The sequence below is a fragment of the Ictidomys tridecemlineatus genome, chromosome 10 (assembly GCF_052094955.1).
Source record: "Ictidomys tridecemlineatus isolate mIctTri1 chromosome 10, mIctTri1.hap1, whole genome shotgun sequence".
Taxonomy (NCBI): Eukaryota; Metazoa; Chordata; class Mammalia; order Rodentia; family Sciuridae; genus Ictidomys; species Ictidomys tridecemlineatus.
Genome location: NC_135486.1, coordinates 112,441,671 through 112,458,628, shown reverse-complemented (window position 1 = coordinate 112,458,628; position 16,958 = coordinate 112,441,671). Strand labels below are relative to the sequence as shown.

Genomic DNA, 16,958 nt, shown 5'->3' with positions numbered 1-16,958 from the left:
GAATCAAATAGACCACAACACAATAATTATGAGTGACTTCAACACACCTCTCTCACCATTGGACAGATCCTCCAAACAAAAGTTGAATATAGAAACTATAGAACTCAATGCCACAATCAATAACCTAGACTTAACTGACATATATAGAATATATCAACCATCATCAAATGGATATACTTTTTGGCTCAGCAGCACATGGATCCTTCTAAAAAATAGACCATATATTATTTCATAGGGCAAACCTCAGTAAAAATAAAGGGGTGGAGATAATACCATGCATTTTATCTGATCATAATGAAATGAAACTGGAAATCAATGATAAAAGAAGAAAGAAAAAATCATACATCACATGGAAAATGAACAATATGTTACTGAATGATCAATGGGTTACAGAAGATATAAAGAAGGAAATCAAAAAATTTTTAGAGATAAATGAAAACACAGACACAACATATCGGAATCTATGGGACACAATGAAAGCAGTTTTAAGAGGAAAATTCATCACCTGGAGGTCATTCCTCAAAAAAAGAAAAAACCAACAAATAAATGAGCTCACACTTCATCTCAAAACCCTAGAAAAGGAAGAGCAAAACAACAGCAAATGTAGCAGAAGGCAAGAAATAATTAAAATTAGAGCTGAAATCAACGAAATTGAAACAAAAGAAACTATTGAAAAAAATTATCAAATCTAAAAGTTGGTTCTTCGTAAAAATAAATAAGATTGACAGACCCTTAGCCATGCTAACAAAGAGAAGAAGAGAGAGAACTCAAATTACTAACATACAGGATGAAAAAGGCAATATCACAACAGATGCTACAGAAATACAGAAGACAATTAAAAATTATTTGAAAACCTCTATTCCAATAAAATAAAAGATAGTGAAGACATCAATAAGTTTCTTAAGTCATATGATTTGCCCAGACTGAGTCAAGAGAATACACACAATTTGAACAGACCAATATCAATGGATGAAATTGAAGAAGACATCAAAAGACTACCAACCAAGAAAAGCCCAGGACCAGATGAATATACAGCGGAGTTTTACAAAATCATTTAAAAAGAAATAATACCAATACTTTTCAAGTTATTTCAGGAAATAGAAAAAGAGGGAGCTCTTCCAAATTCATTCTATGAGGCCAACATCACCCTGATTCTGAAACCAGACAAAAATACCTCAAAAAAAGAAAACTACAGACCAATATCTCTAATGAACCTAGATGCAAAAATTCTCAAAAAAATTCTGGCAAATCAGATTCAAAAACATATCGAAAAAATTGTGCACCATGATCAAGTAGGATTCATCCCTGGGATGCAAGGCTGGTTCAATATACGGAAATCAATAAATGTTATTCACCACATCAATAGACTTAAAATAAGAACCATATGATCATCTCAATAGATGCGAAAAAAGCATTCCACAAAGTACAGCATCCCTTTATGTTTAAAACTCGAGAAAAACTAGGGATAACAGGAACATACCTCAACATTGTAAAAACAATCTATGCTAAGCCTAAGGATAGCATCATTCTGAATGGAGAAAAATTGAAGGCATTTCCTCTAAAATCTGGAACGAGACAGGGATGCCCTCTCTCACCACTTCTGTTCAACATAGTTCTTGAAACACTGGCCAGAGCAATTAGACAGACGAAAGAAATTAAAGGCATAAAAATAGGAAAAGAAGAACTTATATTATCACTATTTATGGATGACATTATTCTATACCTAGAAGACCCAAAGGGGTCTACAAAGAAATTACTAGAACTGATAAATGAATTCAGCAAAGTAGCAAGGTATAAAATCAACACGCATAAATCAAAGGAATTTTTGTATATCAGCGACAAAACTTCTTAAATGAAAATGAGGAAAAACACTCCATTCACAATATCCTCAAAAAAAAAATACTTGGGAATCAACCTAACAAAAGAGGTGAAAGATTTATACAATGAAAACTACAGAACCCTAAAGAGAGAAGTAGAAGAAAATCTTAGAAGATGGAAAAATATACCCTGTTCATGGATAGGCAGAACTAACATTATCAAAATGGCGATATTACCAAAAGTCCTCTATAGGTTTAATGCAATGCCAATCAAAATCCCAACGGCATTTTTTGAAGAAATGGAGAAAGCCATCATGAAATTCATATGGAAAAATAAAAGACCCAGAATAGCAAAAGCAATTCTAAGCAGGAAGTGTGAATCAAGTGGTATAGCGATACCAGACTTCAAAATATATTACAGAGCAATAGTGACAAAAACAGCATGGTACTGGTACCAAAACAGGCACGTGGACCAACGGTATAATAGAGGACACAGAGACTAATCCATAAAGTTACAACTACCTTATATTTGATAAAGGAGCTAAAAGCATGCAATGGAAGAAGGATAGCATCTTCAACAAATGGTGTTGGGAAAACTGGAAATCCATATGCAACAAAATGAAACTGAATCCCTTTCTTTCACACTGCACAAAAGTTAACTCAAAATGGATCAAGGAGCTTGATATCAAATCAAAGTCTCTGCGTCTGATAGAAGAAAAAGTAGGCTCCGATCTTCATATTGTGGGGTCGGGCTCTAAATTCCTTTATAGGACACCCACAGCACAACAGTTAATAACAAGAATCAAAAAATGGGACTTACTTAAACTAAAAAGATTTTTTCTCAGCAAGAGAAACAATAAGAGAGGTAAATAGGGAGCCTACATCCTGAGACTTAATTTTTACTCCTCACACTTCAGATAGAGCCCTAATATCCAGAGTATACAAAGAACTCAAAAAATCAGACAATAAGATAAAAAATAACCCAATCAACAAATGGGCCAACGACGTGAACAGATACTTCTCATAGGAGGATATACAATCAATCAACAAGTACATGAAAAAATGCTCACCATCTCTAGCAGTCAGAGAGATTCAAATCAAAACCACCCTAAAATACCATCTCACTCCAGTAAGATTGGCAGCCACTATGAAGTCAAACAACAACAAGTGGTGGCGAGGATGTGGAGAAAAGTGTACTCTTGTACATTGCTGGTGGGACTGCAAATTGGTGCGGCCAATTTGGAAAGAAGTTTGGAGATTCCTGGGAAAGCTGGGAATGGAACCACAATTTGACCCTGCTATTGCCCTTCTCAGACTATTCCCTGAAGACCTTAAAAGAGCATGCTACAGGGATGCTGCCATAGCGATGTTCATAGTAGCACAATTCACAATAGGTAGACTGTGGAACCAACCCAAATGCCCTTCAATAGATGAATGGATAAAAAATGTGGCATCTATGCACAATGGAGTACTATGCAGCAATAAAAAATGACAAAATCATAGAATTTGCAGGGAAATGGATGGCACTAGAGCAGATTATGCTTAGTGAAGCTAGTCAATCCCTAAAAAACAAATACCAAATGTCTTCTTTGATATAATAAGAGCAACTATGAACAGAGAAGGGAAGAAGAGCAGGAAGAAAAGATTAACATTAAACAGAGACATGAGATTGGTGGGAAAGGGAGAGAAAAGGGAAATTGCGTGGAAATGAAGGGAGACCCTCATTGCTATACAAAATTACATATAAGAGGTTGTGAGGGGAATGGGAAAATAAACAAGGAGAGAAATGAATTACAGTAGATGGGGTAGAGAGAGAAGATGTGAGGGAAGGGGAGGGGGGATAGTAGGGGATAGGAAAGACAGCAGAATACAACAATTGCTAATAGGGCATTATGTAAAAATGTGGATGTGTAACTGACGTGATTCTGCAATCTGCATTTGGGGTGAAATTGAGAGTTCGTAACCCACTACAATCTAATGTGTGAAATATGATATGTCAAGAGCTTTGTAATGTTGTGAACAACCAATAAAAAAAATTTAAAAAAACTTCTTAATGTCTAAATTTGTGGTTATTTCTATGGCATTACTCAAGTTTTACTACTGAAGGTACATTTAGAGGATTTGAGAGATGAAACAAAAGCATTCTGCATTTTTATTATCCTCCAAAGATAATACCCTGTCTGTAAGTCTTAGAAGGAAAAAAGTATGAATAAGATCAAACAGTTCTTATCTATGTATTTCTCATAATTAAACACAAGATGAGTATTGTTTTTTCAACAAAGGCACATTTAGTAATGTCAAATGAGCAGAAATTAGGTGATTTAAAAACTATTAAAATTTAAGTCAACTGAATGGAATGTTCCAAAAAAAATGTGAATTTTTGGCTTGCATTTGGGACTAACCTGGTTAAGTATTTGACTCAGGTCCTGATTACTGGACACAAATTCATGAGCTTAAAACCAGAGGCCAGAAAAAAAGGCTACACTCTGCTCAGATTATCTCTCCCAAACACTGAGGCTTGTTAATCATATTCTAATTCTAAAATTCTGAGACCTAATGACCATCTGAGAATTCCATACTGCTATTCCTGCTGAAAAGGCATTATTTTCCTATTCACATTTTTCAGTTCAATAGTATACTAGACAGGCTGTAAGATCCACATAATTGGGGGTCTCCCTGTGAATCATAAAAATATCACCCCTGAAACATAGCAACAGGAAGATTTATTTTTAAGTGTTAGAAGCAAAAACTTAGAGTACTTAACTTGCTGACTCCCATGGGTAGAGTGGCATCTCCCCATCTTTTCCACATTGAGCTGGAAAACTGAAAGGTGACCCCATTTTGTCAATCCTAACTTATTCTTTCTCACTCCAAACATACATGAAACTCACTGTTATGGTGTTGGTGTCTCTCAGAAGCTCATGTGTGAGGCAATTGAAAAAAGTTCAGAAATAAAGTGATTGAATTGTGAAAGCCTTAATCTACTCAGTACACTATTTTTTCAGTAAGGATTAACTGGGTGCAACTGTAGGTAGGTAGGGTATTGATGAAAGAGGTTGGTCTCTGAGGGCCTGGCTTCAGGGCATATATTTTGTCCCTGGTTAGTGGAGTTTCTGTCTGCTTCCTAGTGCCATGTCCTAAACTTCTTTATTCCTTTACACTCTTCTCCCATGTTATTCTGCCTCACTGCAGACCAAAGAAACAGAGTAAGCCATGTATGGATTGAGACCTCTGAAACTGTGAGTCCAGTGGTTCTTGTCAGGGTAACAATAGTGAAGAAGCCAACTAAACTAATCACATCAACATGGTTAACTAAAGAGGTGATTTGTGCCTTTAATTTCCTACTTTCCCCATGATTCTAAAAGGATTCATAAAAGAAATGAAAAAGATCTGGGGAAAAAATAAGTGAAGTGTCCTTGAGAATGTCCCTGGGAAACTCACTCACTTTCTCTCAGCTTTGATTTTTTCACATCCAGGTGGAGGAAATCATTCAAATTTGGCAGGATTTCAAAAACACTTCATGTACGTGAGAAAATGACACAGAAAACTAGACTTTCTTCATATTTCTACTCAAGAACAACTAATGAAACTGTGGCACACACCTGTAGTCCCAACCACTCTGGAGGCTGAGGCAGGAGAATTACAAATCCAGGAGTAATTCTGAGGACCTTTAAGAAGATATATCTGCCATTTGTCCCAGATATCCCACTCCTCGGTCTATACCCAACATAGAGAACATGGTAAAATCTTATCTCAAAGAAAAAGAGGATAATGACTTCAATATGTACAATACTTCAAGGAAATTCAAGATTGACTCTAAATTCCCTTTTTTTAATCTCTCTTTTATTATTTTCTTTTTTGCTTTTAGATTTCTTAGAATTAGATCTTCTCTTTAATCTTCCCTTTTTAGCAAGAAAATATAAAAGGTGGCATCACTGTACCAGAACTTAAACTATACTACAGAGCAATAGTAACAAAAACAGCATGGTATTGGCACCAAGATAGACTGGTAGACCAATAGTACAGAATGGAGGACACAGAGACTAACCCACATAATTGCAGTCATCTTACATTAGACAAAGGCGCCAAAAAGAAACATTGGAGAAAAACAAAACCTTTTCAACAAATGGTGCTGGAGAAACTGGCAATCCATATGCAACAAAATGAAATTAAAATGCTATTTTTCCCAATGCACAAAACTCATCTCAAATTAAATCAAGGACCTAGGAATTAGATCAGAGTCACCGTGCCTATTATAAGAAAGAGTAGGCCAAAATCTCTATAACGTCAGATTAGGCCCCAACTTCCTTAATAATACTCCTATAGCACAAGAATTAAAATGAAGAATCAACAATTGGATGGATTCAAACTAAAAGTTTCTTCTCAGTAAGAGAAACAATCAGTGAGATGAATAGAGAACCTACATCTTGGTAGCAACATTTTACACCTCACACAGGAGATAGAGCACTAATCTCTAGTGTATATAAAGAAATCAAAAAGCTAAACACGAAAAAACTAATATCTCAACCAATAAATGGGCCAAAGAACTGAAGAGACACCTCTCAGAAGATGATTTAAAATCAACTAACAAATATATAAAAAATATTCAACATGTGTAGCAATTAGAGAAATACAAATCAAAACTACTCTAAGATTTCATCTCACTCCATTCAGAATGCAGCTATTAAGAATACAAACAACAATAAGTGTTGGTTAGGATGTGAGGAAAAAGGTACACTCATACATTGCTTATAGGACTGTAAATTGGTGCAGCCAATATAAACAATAGTATGGAGATTCCTTGGAAATCTGGGGATAGAATCACCATTTGACCCTTCTATCCCTCTCCTTGGTCTATACCCAAAGGACTTAAAAACAGCGTACTTCAGGGACACAGCCACATCAAAGTGTATAGCAGCACAACTCACAATAGCCAATCTGTGGAACCAACATAGATGCCTTTTAGTAGATGAATGAATAAACAAAAAATGATATATATACACAATGGAATATTAGTCAGCAATAAAAGAGAATAAAATCATGATATTTCAGGTAAACGTATAGAGTTTGAGAAGATAATGCTCAGTAAAGTTAGCCAATCCCAGAAAAACAAATGTCAAATGTTTTCTCTGATATAAAGAGGGTAATTCATAATGTGGTTTGGGGGGAGCATGGGAGGATTTATACAAACTCTAGTCAGAATAAAAGGGTGGGAGTGCTAAGGAGGGGGCATGGAGGAATAAAAATATGGTGGAATGAGATGGATATCATTACCTTAAATACATATATGAAGACCTTAAAGGTGTAAATATACATTCTATAAAACCAAGGATATGTAAAAAATGTGCTTTATATGTGTACTATGAATTGTAACTCATTCTCATATATAACAATTTAAAATAAAAAGAAATAAAACAGAGGATTCAGAGTGGGAGTAATAAACCAACTTTGTCTTGCAGTGGAGTGCACTGGGACCTGGACTTCATGTATGAGAAGATGCATGCACCAAACCAGAGAGAAACCACAGTGAGGTGGGCGCTACAAATGGCAAAGGAATTTGTCTTACATTGTGCAGGATGAAGCCATAGGATGTAGAAACCAGGATGATATTTTATTTATACTAAGTCCCTGGGGAAATAAGGAGTGGAGACCAAATGTGATGCCAGAAATATGGGATAATGTGTTCATAGTGATAAGGAACTTTTGATCCAAGAAAACAAATTGTAGAAAATTGTTTTTCTGTCTCTAATGATCTAGCAGCTAAAATTATTGAAATATACTTTTTTCAAAACAAGAGAAATCTAAAATCTTCCTTCATGATCATGATCACTCTGAAATTCCAAAATTTCTAGACTTCAAAATTAAGGACCAAAATTTATGTCTCCTCTCATAAAAAAATGTGTATGTATGTGTGTATATGTATACATATTATGTGTGTTTGTGTGTGTGTGTGTGTGTGTGTGTGTGTGTGTGTGTGTGCTAGTCTGTATATATGGGGTTGTTATGTGTGTGAGCATGTGTGTGATTTATATGGTTTGCTGCTCATTTTATGAGTCAGAGTTTAAGAACAGGAGCTTAGCATCTAATGTGTGTGTGTGTGTGTGTGTGTGTGTGTGCATGTGTGTGTGTGTGTGTGTGTATGAGTGTGCATGTGTGTGTTCTGGATTATGTTACAGAATCTTGGTCTTATACTGCCACCCACAACCAGTGCAGGCAGCTTAACTTAAGGTCACTCGTGGGAATTTCCTGGGATACCAAATAAAACACAGACACACACACTTTACCTTTGAATCAAGCTTCAGGATAGCTCCTCTGCTCTCGGCCTCAAGCTCCCCAAATGGAAGAGTGAGGAAAGTCACCAGAGGCTGGCAAGAGAGAGAGCTAGCCTGTTCAGAAGTGAGCTTTTATTGGGGGGGGAGACTTTCATTCTTTAAAAAGTTTCATCCAAAAAGGTCAAAAGGGGCAGGGTTACAGGTGAGAAATTCAACCCCTGGGGCTGCGGGAAGAAACACCTATGCATGAAGACACATTCGGCTACTTCAAGGATTCAGGCAATATCTAGGTCCCTAAAAAAGAAACCGACAGAACCTCTTCTAATCACAAGAAAGAGAATGCCAGTCATTCAGCCCAACAGCCCCCCTAATATTTCCACTTTTTTTTTTGAAAAAGCATGTGATGGGTCACTTTTTCGAATCCCTGAATCCTTATTTTGAAAGCTCACCATCCTACTATTACAATACAAAATTAGTAGCAAAGAGAACAACACAAGAATATAACATGCAGAATGTTTAAGAATGTTTCCAGGGTTATTTGATCAGCTAAAAAGTAGGATCGAAAGAATCAATTTTACTTTTTTTTTTTTACATCTTGAATACAATGATAAAGCTCCAAAATATTCAAGCTGTTATTATTATTTTGCCAAATACCAAAACAAATGGTTTTTAACCTTCTTCCAATCCATTGGAAAGGACACATTTCTGAAAATTTTATGGGCTATAGACATGTGGGTTAATTTCTAGACTCTAAATCCTATTCTATTTATCTATGTTTACCGATCTTGTAGGACCACATTTTATTTTTGCTTTGGAGTAGGTTTTGAAATCAAGAAATGTGTGTCCTACAACTTTAATCTCATTTTTCAACATCATTTTAGCTATTCTGTGTCCCTTTGAATTCTATGTGAATTTTAAATCAACTTGCCAATTCCTCAAAGAAGCCAGCTAAGATTCTGTTACAAAGTTCATTAGGATCTGCAAATCAATTTCAATACTGTTTCCATTTGGACAATATTAAGTTTTCTGATCCATAAACCTGAGATGTTTTTCCTAGTCATGTAGATCCTCTTTCTTTTATTTCAACAATATTTTGTAGCTATTATTGTCCTTGTCTTGCACCTTTGTTAAATTGATTCCTATGTATTTTATTCTTTTTAATGTCATTGAATATAGAATTATTTTTTAATTTCTTAGTTTTTCTTTTGAGTTGCTTATCACAGTGTAGAGAAATGCAGTTTATTTTTGTGTACTGATCTTGTATCATGAAATGCTGGTGAACATGTCATTACTTACAGTACTCCAAGAGAAGTGGTGAGAGAGGGATGCTTGTCATGTTCTTGATTTGGGATTAATATATTAAATTATTAAGCTACAAGTTTTCATAGACATCGTTTATCAGGTTTATAAAATTTCATCCTAGTCCTAATTTGCTGAGTGTTTTATCACAAAAGAATGATTTGGGGGATTATTTTTTCAGGGGGAAGGTTGGTTTTAATTTTTATCAAATGTTTTTTTTTTGCATCAATTGAAACAATCCCCTGTGTTGACTTTTTATTTCATGGATTTGGTGTATTACACAACCATTTCCTGTGTTGTCTTTGCTTGGTGTTTGTATTAGGGTAATATTGGCTTTTTAGACTATATTCAGAAATGCTCTTTTAATTTTGGAAGTGTTTGTGAATAATTGGTATTAGTTCTTTATTTTGTAGAATCTACTATTAAAACAATCCAGATCTGGGCTTGTATTTGCGAATAATTTTCTATTACTAATGCAATCATGTTACATTTTACAAGTTTATTCAGGTTGTATATTTACTTCTCAATCAATTTCTGTAGTTTGTGTCTTTTAGGATTTTCTGCACAAATTATATGTGAATAATCAAATTGTTAGAATTCTTTCATAATTCCTCTCCAATGTTAGTAATAAATTCTCCTTTCATTTCTCTTGCTCTTCATTTCTTTTTTATATTTATTTTATTTTTTTAATTAACATGTATGAGTTATGCAAATAAATGCGGTTCCCTGTGATGTCTCAATACATATACACAGCATACACAAATTAAATAGAGCCTTTCTTTATCCACCTTCTGCCATAGCCCTTCCTAACCTTTAATAATCACTATTACACATTCAGGTAAAATATTTTTACCTTCCACATATGAGAAAGAACATGTGGTACTTGCACTGATGTGTCTAGTTTAGTTCATAAGCTGAATGTCTTCTAATTCCATCCAGTTTTAGCTACAAAATACAGGATTTTATTCTTCTTTATGGATGAATGTTCAATTGGGCATATATGTATGTGTGGCTATATATGTGTTTTTTATTTTAATATATATTATAAATACATAAATTTTATAATATATATATATATATATATATATATATATATATATTTGTCACATTCTTTATCCATGCATTGATGGATACCTAGATTTAATGCACATCTCACGTATTCAGAATAATATAGAAATAAATCTGGATGTACAGATGTTCCAATCATTTAGAAAAAAATAGATTAATATAAAATATGTTTTATATATCTATAGAGTATTACATTTATAAATGATATATAATTCCATAATATAACAAATTTTAAAAAACTTAATGACCAAACCCCCAAGTAATCCAGTTTAAAAATAGAAAAATGCTCCAAATAGTTATTTCTCAAAAACAAAAAAATACAAATGACTTAAAAATACAGGAAAAAACTGTTCAATATCACTTGGTGTCAGGGAAATGCAAATTAAAACTACAATAAAACATCATCTCACCCTGGTTAGAATGACCATCATCAAAAAAAGAAAGAATGAATGAAAAAATAACAAATGCTGGTTAGATGTGGAGAAAAAGTTCTTGTACATATTGTAGGTAGGAATGTACACCATTCTGGAAAAGAGTGTGAAGGACACCAAAATAACTAAAAGTAGATATACCTTATTATCACGATGCCCATTTCTAGTACATATTGAGAGAAAATATCATCATATGAAACTGTTACTCCTTTGTATTTCTTGGTCATTTTGGCTAATGGTTTGGCGATTTTTATGACATTTTCAAAGGGGTAAGGTGACTTATAGACACCTTTTGTTTTCGTCAATTTTATTTCTTTTCTATTTCATTTGTTTCACCTTGGGTTTTATGATTTTCTTCCTTATCCTTGCCTTTTGTTTAATTTCCTCTTTTCACCATTTTATGATTTAACTTAGACTATTGACTTGAGAACTATCTTTTATAAAACCTATACATCTGTAGCTGTATGTTTATGAGCGCCGCTTTTGCTACTTCTCCTAAGTGTGATATAACATGTCTTCACCTTAATTCACCTAAAACAACTTCTAGTTGCCTTTGGATACCATCTTTCATGCTTGAGAGTTGTATCTGGAAGTTTTATGGTTAATTTGCATTTTTGTCTGAGTTTCCTGATTTTCTATCTGTTATTGATTTCTGGTTTCAGTTCTTGACAGCTGAGGAACATAGGCCAAATTGTACCTATCCTGCCTACTTTTCCTTGAATGCATAATTAAATATAGCACAGACTATGAACTGGTTTATCCAGAGATTCTATTCCAATAAACAAAAGGATAAGGGGCCTGGGAATTTAATCCTCTTCCTTTGCTCAGTCCAGTGGCATTGATGGGGCCACTGATCACCTGCTATGGTGGCTGCAACCCCATGTATGAAGTACCCTTGCTCCGACATGAATCAGACACCAGGTACTGGCCACAGGGGGAATGGCTTCTGGTTGAGAAAACTGATGATTTTTCTCTTCTGTATTTTTTAGAAAATGATCAATGTTCCTGGGATGTTGCCTTTTCATCAAGGTTTCTCTTTATTTTTTCTTTCACTTTCTTTCTAGTGATATTTCCATTCCTTAGACCAGTGATTCAAGCATTAAATGTCTGCAGGTTTTCAAAAAGTGTTCTGGATTTTTTAAAAATGCTGTAATGAGGATGAAACAAAAACGCCTAGAAAATAAAGAAAAGGTAAAACCTGGTGGTGGTGATATGACGATGTTCGCTTTCTGATCATTGATTTGCCGTGTACATCTGACTTGTTAATATATAAATATACATGTAATTTTTGTAAGTGGTGCTGGGGATTGAACCCAAGGCCTCATATATGCTAGGCAAATACTGTTATCACTGAGCTTCATTCCCCAGCCCCTCTGTACATTTATTAAAGTTGATGAAAAACTTTAAGATTTGCACTGGAGAATTTTTACATTTTGGTTAGAATGAAGATCAAATTTAAAAAAGGCAAACTGATAATGAGTAAGATTGACAATTTTTGATACAATAATAGATGTGATGTTATGTCTTGAAAGAAATATCATTCAAATAAAAACCTTATAATTTCCCTCTCATTCAGTAAACTGTCAAAATAAAAATCCTATTTCAAAATGATTTTACTGTTAACATAAAATATCCTTCTACCTAATCTGATATGACTATTCTATATATAAACTAAGAGATCATCATTTTCCCAAGTAGATTAAATAAAATAAGCAACCCTTTCCTCATTAAGGGAGAAAAATACTTTTATTGCATTTTGTGTGAAATATATTCTGTTTCTACTGAGTCATACTCTTTCATTTATATCCAGTTATTTAAATACTGAGAGATGATTTTAGGTATTATCCACACCTCATGTTTGATAGGAGGACGATAATGAAATAAACACTTAATTTGTGTCATATAAATATACAAATTCTAATCAGCATTAAGAAGAAATGCAAAAGAATGGCAGTGTGTGTTCCTGAGAGTTGTCCACATGGTCATTTTTGGTCCTTATCCTATTTCACTCCACAGTCCATACTGCCTTGGTTCACAGCTGGTCATTGTTCCTGGTTACTTGGGTGACCCAAACCTTCTTCTCTGAAGTATCTGAGCCCTTATCAGTGTGACCTGACTTGGGCTTTAGTTTCCTATTGCCCTCCATCACAGGACCTGGGAGTTTGAAGAGGTACCGAGACACTGTCCTATGTCACACTTGCTCTTTCTCTCTGTATTGTGTAGTAGCAACTCAGTTTTCCTTCCTAGTAAGAATCAATCACTCCATGCCACAGAGTGACCTTCTTCTTCACCTGTTGATTCAGCTATAATTAGCATCCTAAAGTAGCTACCTCAACTCTCAGGGATAAACTTTACCCTTGATGCCATGTCCTGTTTGTTCACGGATCTATTGGGCAGATGCCAGGACTGAGTGAGGAAACAGGGGCTGATATCCAAAGTTCAGGTTAACCCTTTTTGCATAAGAATCTCTATCCAGTGGGTGATAGTAATGAGTATTTCTTTCTTGTTTCCATAAGAAAATGGAATCACTTTGTGTCTGGGTGGAAGAATCTCTCCCTTTGTGGCTAAAAGCAGCAGAACAGAAATGTTAGTGGTTCATAGACATCAATCTTATAGGGAGAGAACACACTCTTATTTCTATCCACTGAATTCTTGGGGGTCTGATCCTATGAATTCTTGCTGTGGGAGAAGCAGTACCATAAATTAGATGCAGACATCGAGCATGTATCACATCTTGGAGGACATTGCTCCAGCAATGAGAGGTGTTGTCATCTAGGTGTTACTTGAGGCAGAGTCTTCCAAGGGTATTTTACCATTCTATCAGGTTCTGTGTTTCAGGAAGATAAAGGACCTATGTTAATTATAACAAATCCCATGAACACAGGCCACATTACACAGTTGTTTGCTGTGAATGGAGCTCCTTGTTCAGAAGCAATGCTGCATTGAATACCCTTATGGTAAATAAAGCATTCTGTGAGTCCAGAGATGGTAGTTCTGGCAGCAGCATTTCAGGAGAGGAAGCAAAATCCATACCAAGAGTGAGTGTCCAGTCCAGAAAAAAAAGGAGTGTCCCTTTCATGTTGAATTTGGTCCAATGTCATCAATGTGCTATGCAGTGGCTGGCTGATCACCCCAGGGAATGGTGCGATGTTGGGAACTCACGATTGTCTTTGCTGTTAGCCATGGGTATTCATCAGTGGCTTTAGACAGATTGGCCTTGGTGAGTGTAAGTTTATCATGATGAATCCAGGGATAAACTTTACCCCTGATGCCATGTCCAGTTTGTTCATGGATATATTGGGCAGATGCCAGGACTAAGTGAGGAAACAGAGGCTGATATCCAAACTACTGGTTAACCTTTTTTGGAATAAGAATCTCTATCCCATGGGTGGTTTTCATAAGAATATTTTTTTCATATATATTATCCGGAAAATTTTGAAGTTCCAGGATATTAAAGGGAAAACATGTATCAGAGGAATGAATGTCTCCCCTAGGCAACGTAAAGAACTTTGGGTTTTTTTTTTTTTTTCTGGAGAAAGGGTTAAGATGTTTGCCTTCATGCTGCATGTATTGTATTTAGTTACACAGGTATCATTTTTGTATTTGGAGGTTAACCTGACTGATGGAGGTGTGCATGTGTACCAAAAGGACAGAAGATGGCCTGCAGTGATTTTGCGATGTGTGACGTTTTCTAGGATGAACTACATCTAACCAAATTCCCTCTAATCCATCGTTTCTGTTTAAGGTGGGTCTCAAGAGGAGCTTCCTGGGAGATTAGAGGGCAGAAGGGAAGCAGCCATCCTGTAGTACTAATACATTTTTGCTGGTCTGGTGGCTCACACCTCACTGGTAGGGAGCAGTGGCTGGGCCTGCAGTTACTCTATCTTCCCCAGGATTCTTCCTTAGGCTCTTGGAATTCTGGGCTAGGGGTGTGCATTCAGCTTCATTAGAAATCTTACCTAAATTTCCAATGTGCCTGAATGAACATACCATATGGATCTCATCTTTATGTATAGCCACAAGTAACTAATAAAAAAAACCATAAATAAATAGCAGATCATAAGAGAAGAGGGAAGGAATCAGAGGAAGGGAGGAGGAGAGGGAAAGGGGAAGTATGGGTACTGAATTGAGGCCTATTTAATGCTTTTTAATTATGTCAAAAGAAACCCTAATATTTTGTAGAATTCAAAAGAGCCAATACAAAAAGAAGAACCTTAGTGCCTAATTCTATAGGCAAACAGACTGACTCTTTTTGTTTTCTCTTGTGGGGTCACAGCTCATGCTTAGGGATTTCGTCTGTCTCTTGTCTGCCCTGCTTTGTACTTTCTTTCCTTTCTACTGCTTGTCCTGTCGACTTTAAGTTTCCACATCAGACTTAAACATGAAAGCAGTATACCAACTCCTTAACCAGCTTTCACAAAGAAATAAGGCCAAAGTTCTGTAACACAACCATTAACAATTACATGCATAACTAGAAACATCTTAGTGGTTCAGCTGCTCTTGTTAGAACCTGCCTGGTAAAATAGGAAACATAATCCAACAACCATACAAACACAGACACACACTAACACAAATCATAGACATGATTACACACACATAGGCCTATATTTAGTAAGAAGAGTCATAAATTCTGGGCCTTAATAGAGTCTTGAAATTTCAAATGACCATGGTCCTGATGACAAATTTTAGGTTTGTCTTGTTTTGAAAAAAAAATGAATTTTAATAATTTCAGTTTCTGGATACTTACAAATAGAGAATAAATATCTTCACAAATGTTTTTTTTGGATCAAGAGAGCTTATCACCCTGTACACAGGATCCCATATTTCTGGCATCACACTTTGTCTCCACTCCCTGTTTCCCCAAAGACTTTGAAGGGACCATGTGGCTGAGGAATCAGACCTCTCTGGCAGACTTCATCCTTGAAGGGCTCTTCGATGACTCCCCGACCCACCTTTTCTTTTTCTGCCTGACCATGGTGGTCTACCTTGTTGCACTGAGTGGCAACACCCTAACCATCCTCCTCATCTGTGTGGATCGTGGGCTTCACACCCCCATGTACTTCCTTCTCAGCCAGCTCTCCCTCATGGACCTGATGCACATCTGCACAACCATCCCCAAAATGGCTACAAACTACCTGTCTGGCAGCAAGTCCATCTCCTTCCTGGGATGTGCCACCCAGCACTTCCTCTATTTGTCTCTGGGTGGCGCTGAGTGTCTTCTGCTAGCTCTCATGTCCTATGACAGGTATGTTGCCATCTGTCATCCTCTGCGTTACACTGTGCTCATGAGCAGGAAGGTGGCACTGATGATGGCCCTCACCTTATGGTTGAGGGCATCTCTGAACTCCCTAATTCACACAGTCATCTTGATGCACTTTCCCTTCTGTGGATCTCGGAAAATGTAGCACTTTTACTGTGAGTATCAAGCTGTTGTGAAGTTGGTATGTGGTGATGTCACCATCTATGAGACCACAGTGTATATCTGTAGTATCGTGCTTCTCCTCCTCCCATCCTGGTTTCTACATCCTATGGCTTCATCTCGCACATTGTCATTGAGATGCATTCAGCTGGGAGTAAAAGAAATGCTTTAGCCACTTGTAGCTCCCACTTCATTGTTGTCTCTCTCTGGTTTGGTGCCCACATCTTCTCATACATGAGGCCCAGGTCCCAGCGCACTTCACTGCAAGACAAAGTTGGTTCTGTGTTCTATAGCATTATTACTCCCACTCTGAATCCTCTGATTTATACTCTCCGGAATAAGGATGTAGCTAAGGCTCTAAGGAGAGTGTTGAGGAGAGGTATTATCACCCAATGACTACACCTGCAGTTGGCCCAAGTATAGAGTGTTATTATGGGTAAACCGCTAAGAATTTTTAAGAATTCAGATCCATGACGTACTTTGACTACCCCAAGAATAAAGTGGTTTACGTATACCTTCACTATTTTAACTGAGATGCAGGAATTCAAGTAGCATTGTGTATGTGTCTATAATCCTTCAGAGTATTATGGAAAAACCTTTACAAATCCAATTTAAAGTAGATATATGAAGTTAAATGATACTCTAAAAATAT

At 36.1% G+C, this 16,958-nt stretch overlaps 1 protein-coding gene and 2 pseudogenes across 2 annotated transcripts in view; 2 read left to right on the top strand and 1 right to left on the bottom strand.

The window, feature by feature from the left end:
• Nucleotides 1–16,958, bottom strand: part of LOC144367625 (cytochrome P450 3A11-like) — a 492,905-nt gene that overhangs the window by 88,564 nt on the left and 387,383 nt on the right. The gene's annotated exons all lie outside the window — the stretch shown is intronic.
• The window catches only part of LOC144364731 (cytochrome P450 3A4-like), a 382,460-nt pseudogene continuing 377,305 nt past the window's right edge, over nucleotides 11,804–16,958 (top strand). The window contains exon 1 of the transcript XR_013427180.1: nucleotides 11,804–12,078. The product of XR_013427180.1 is annotated as a cytochrome P450 3A4-like (transcript). The remainder of the gene's footprint in view (nucleotides 12,079–16,958) is intronic.
• LOC144367645 (olfactory receptor 2AE1-like) lies at nucleotides 15,040–16,897 on the top strand (annotated as a pseudogene).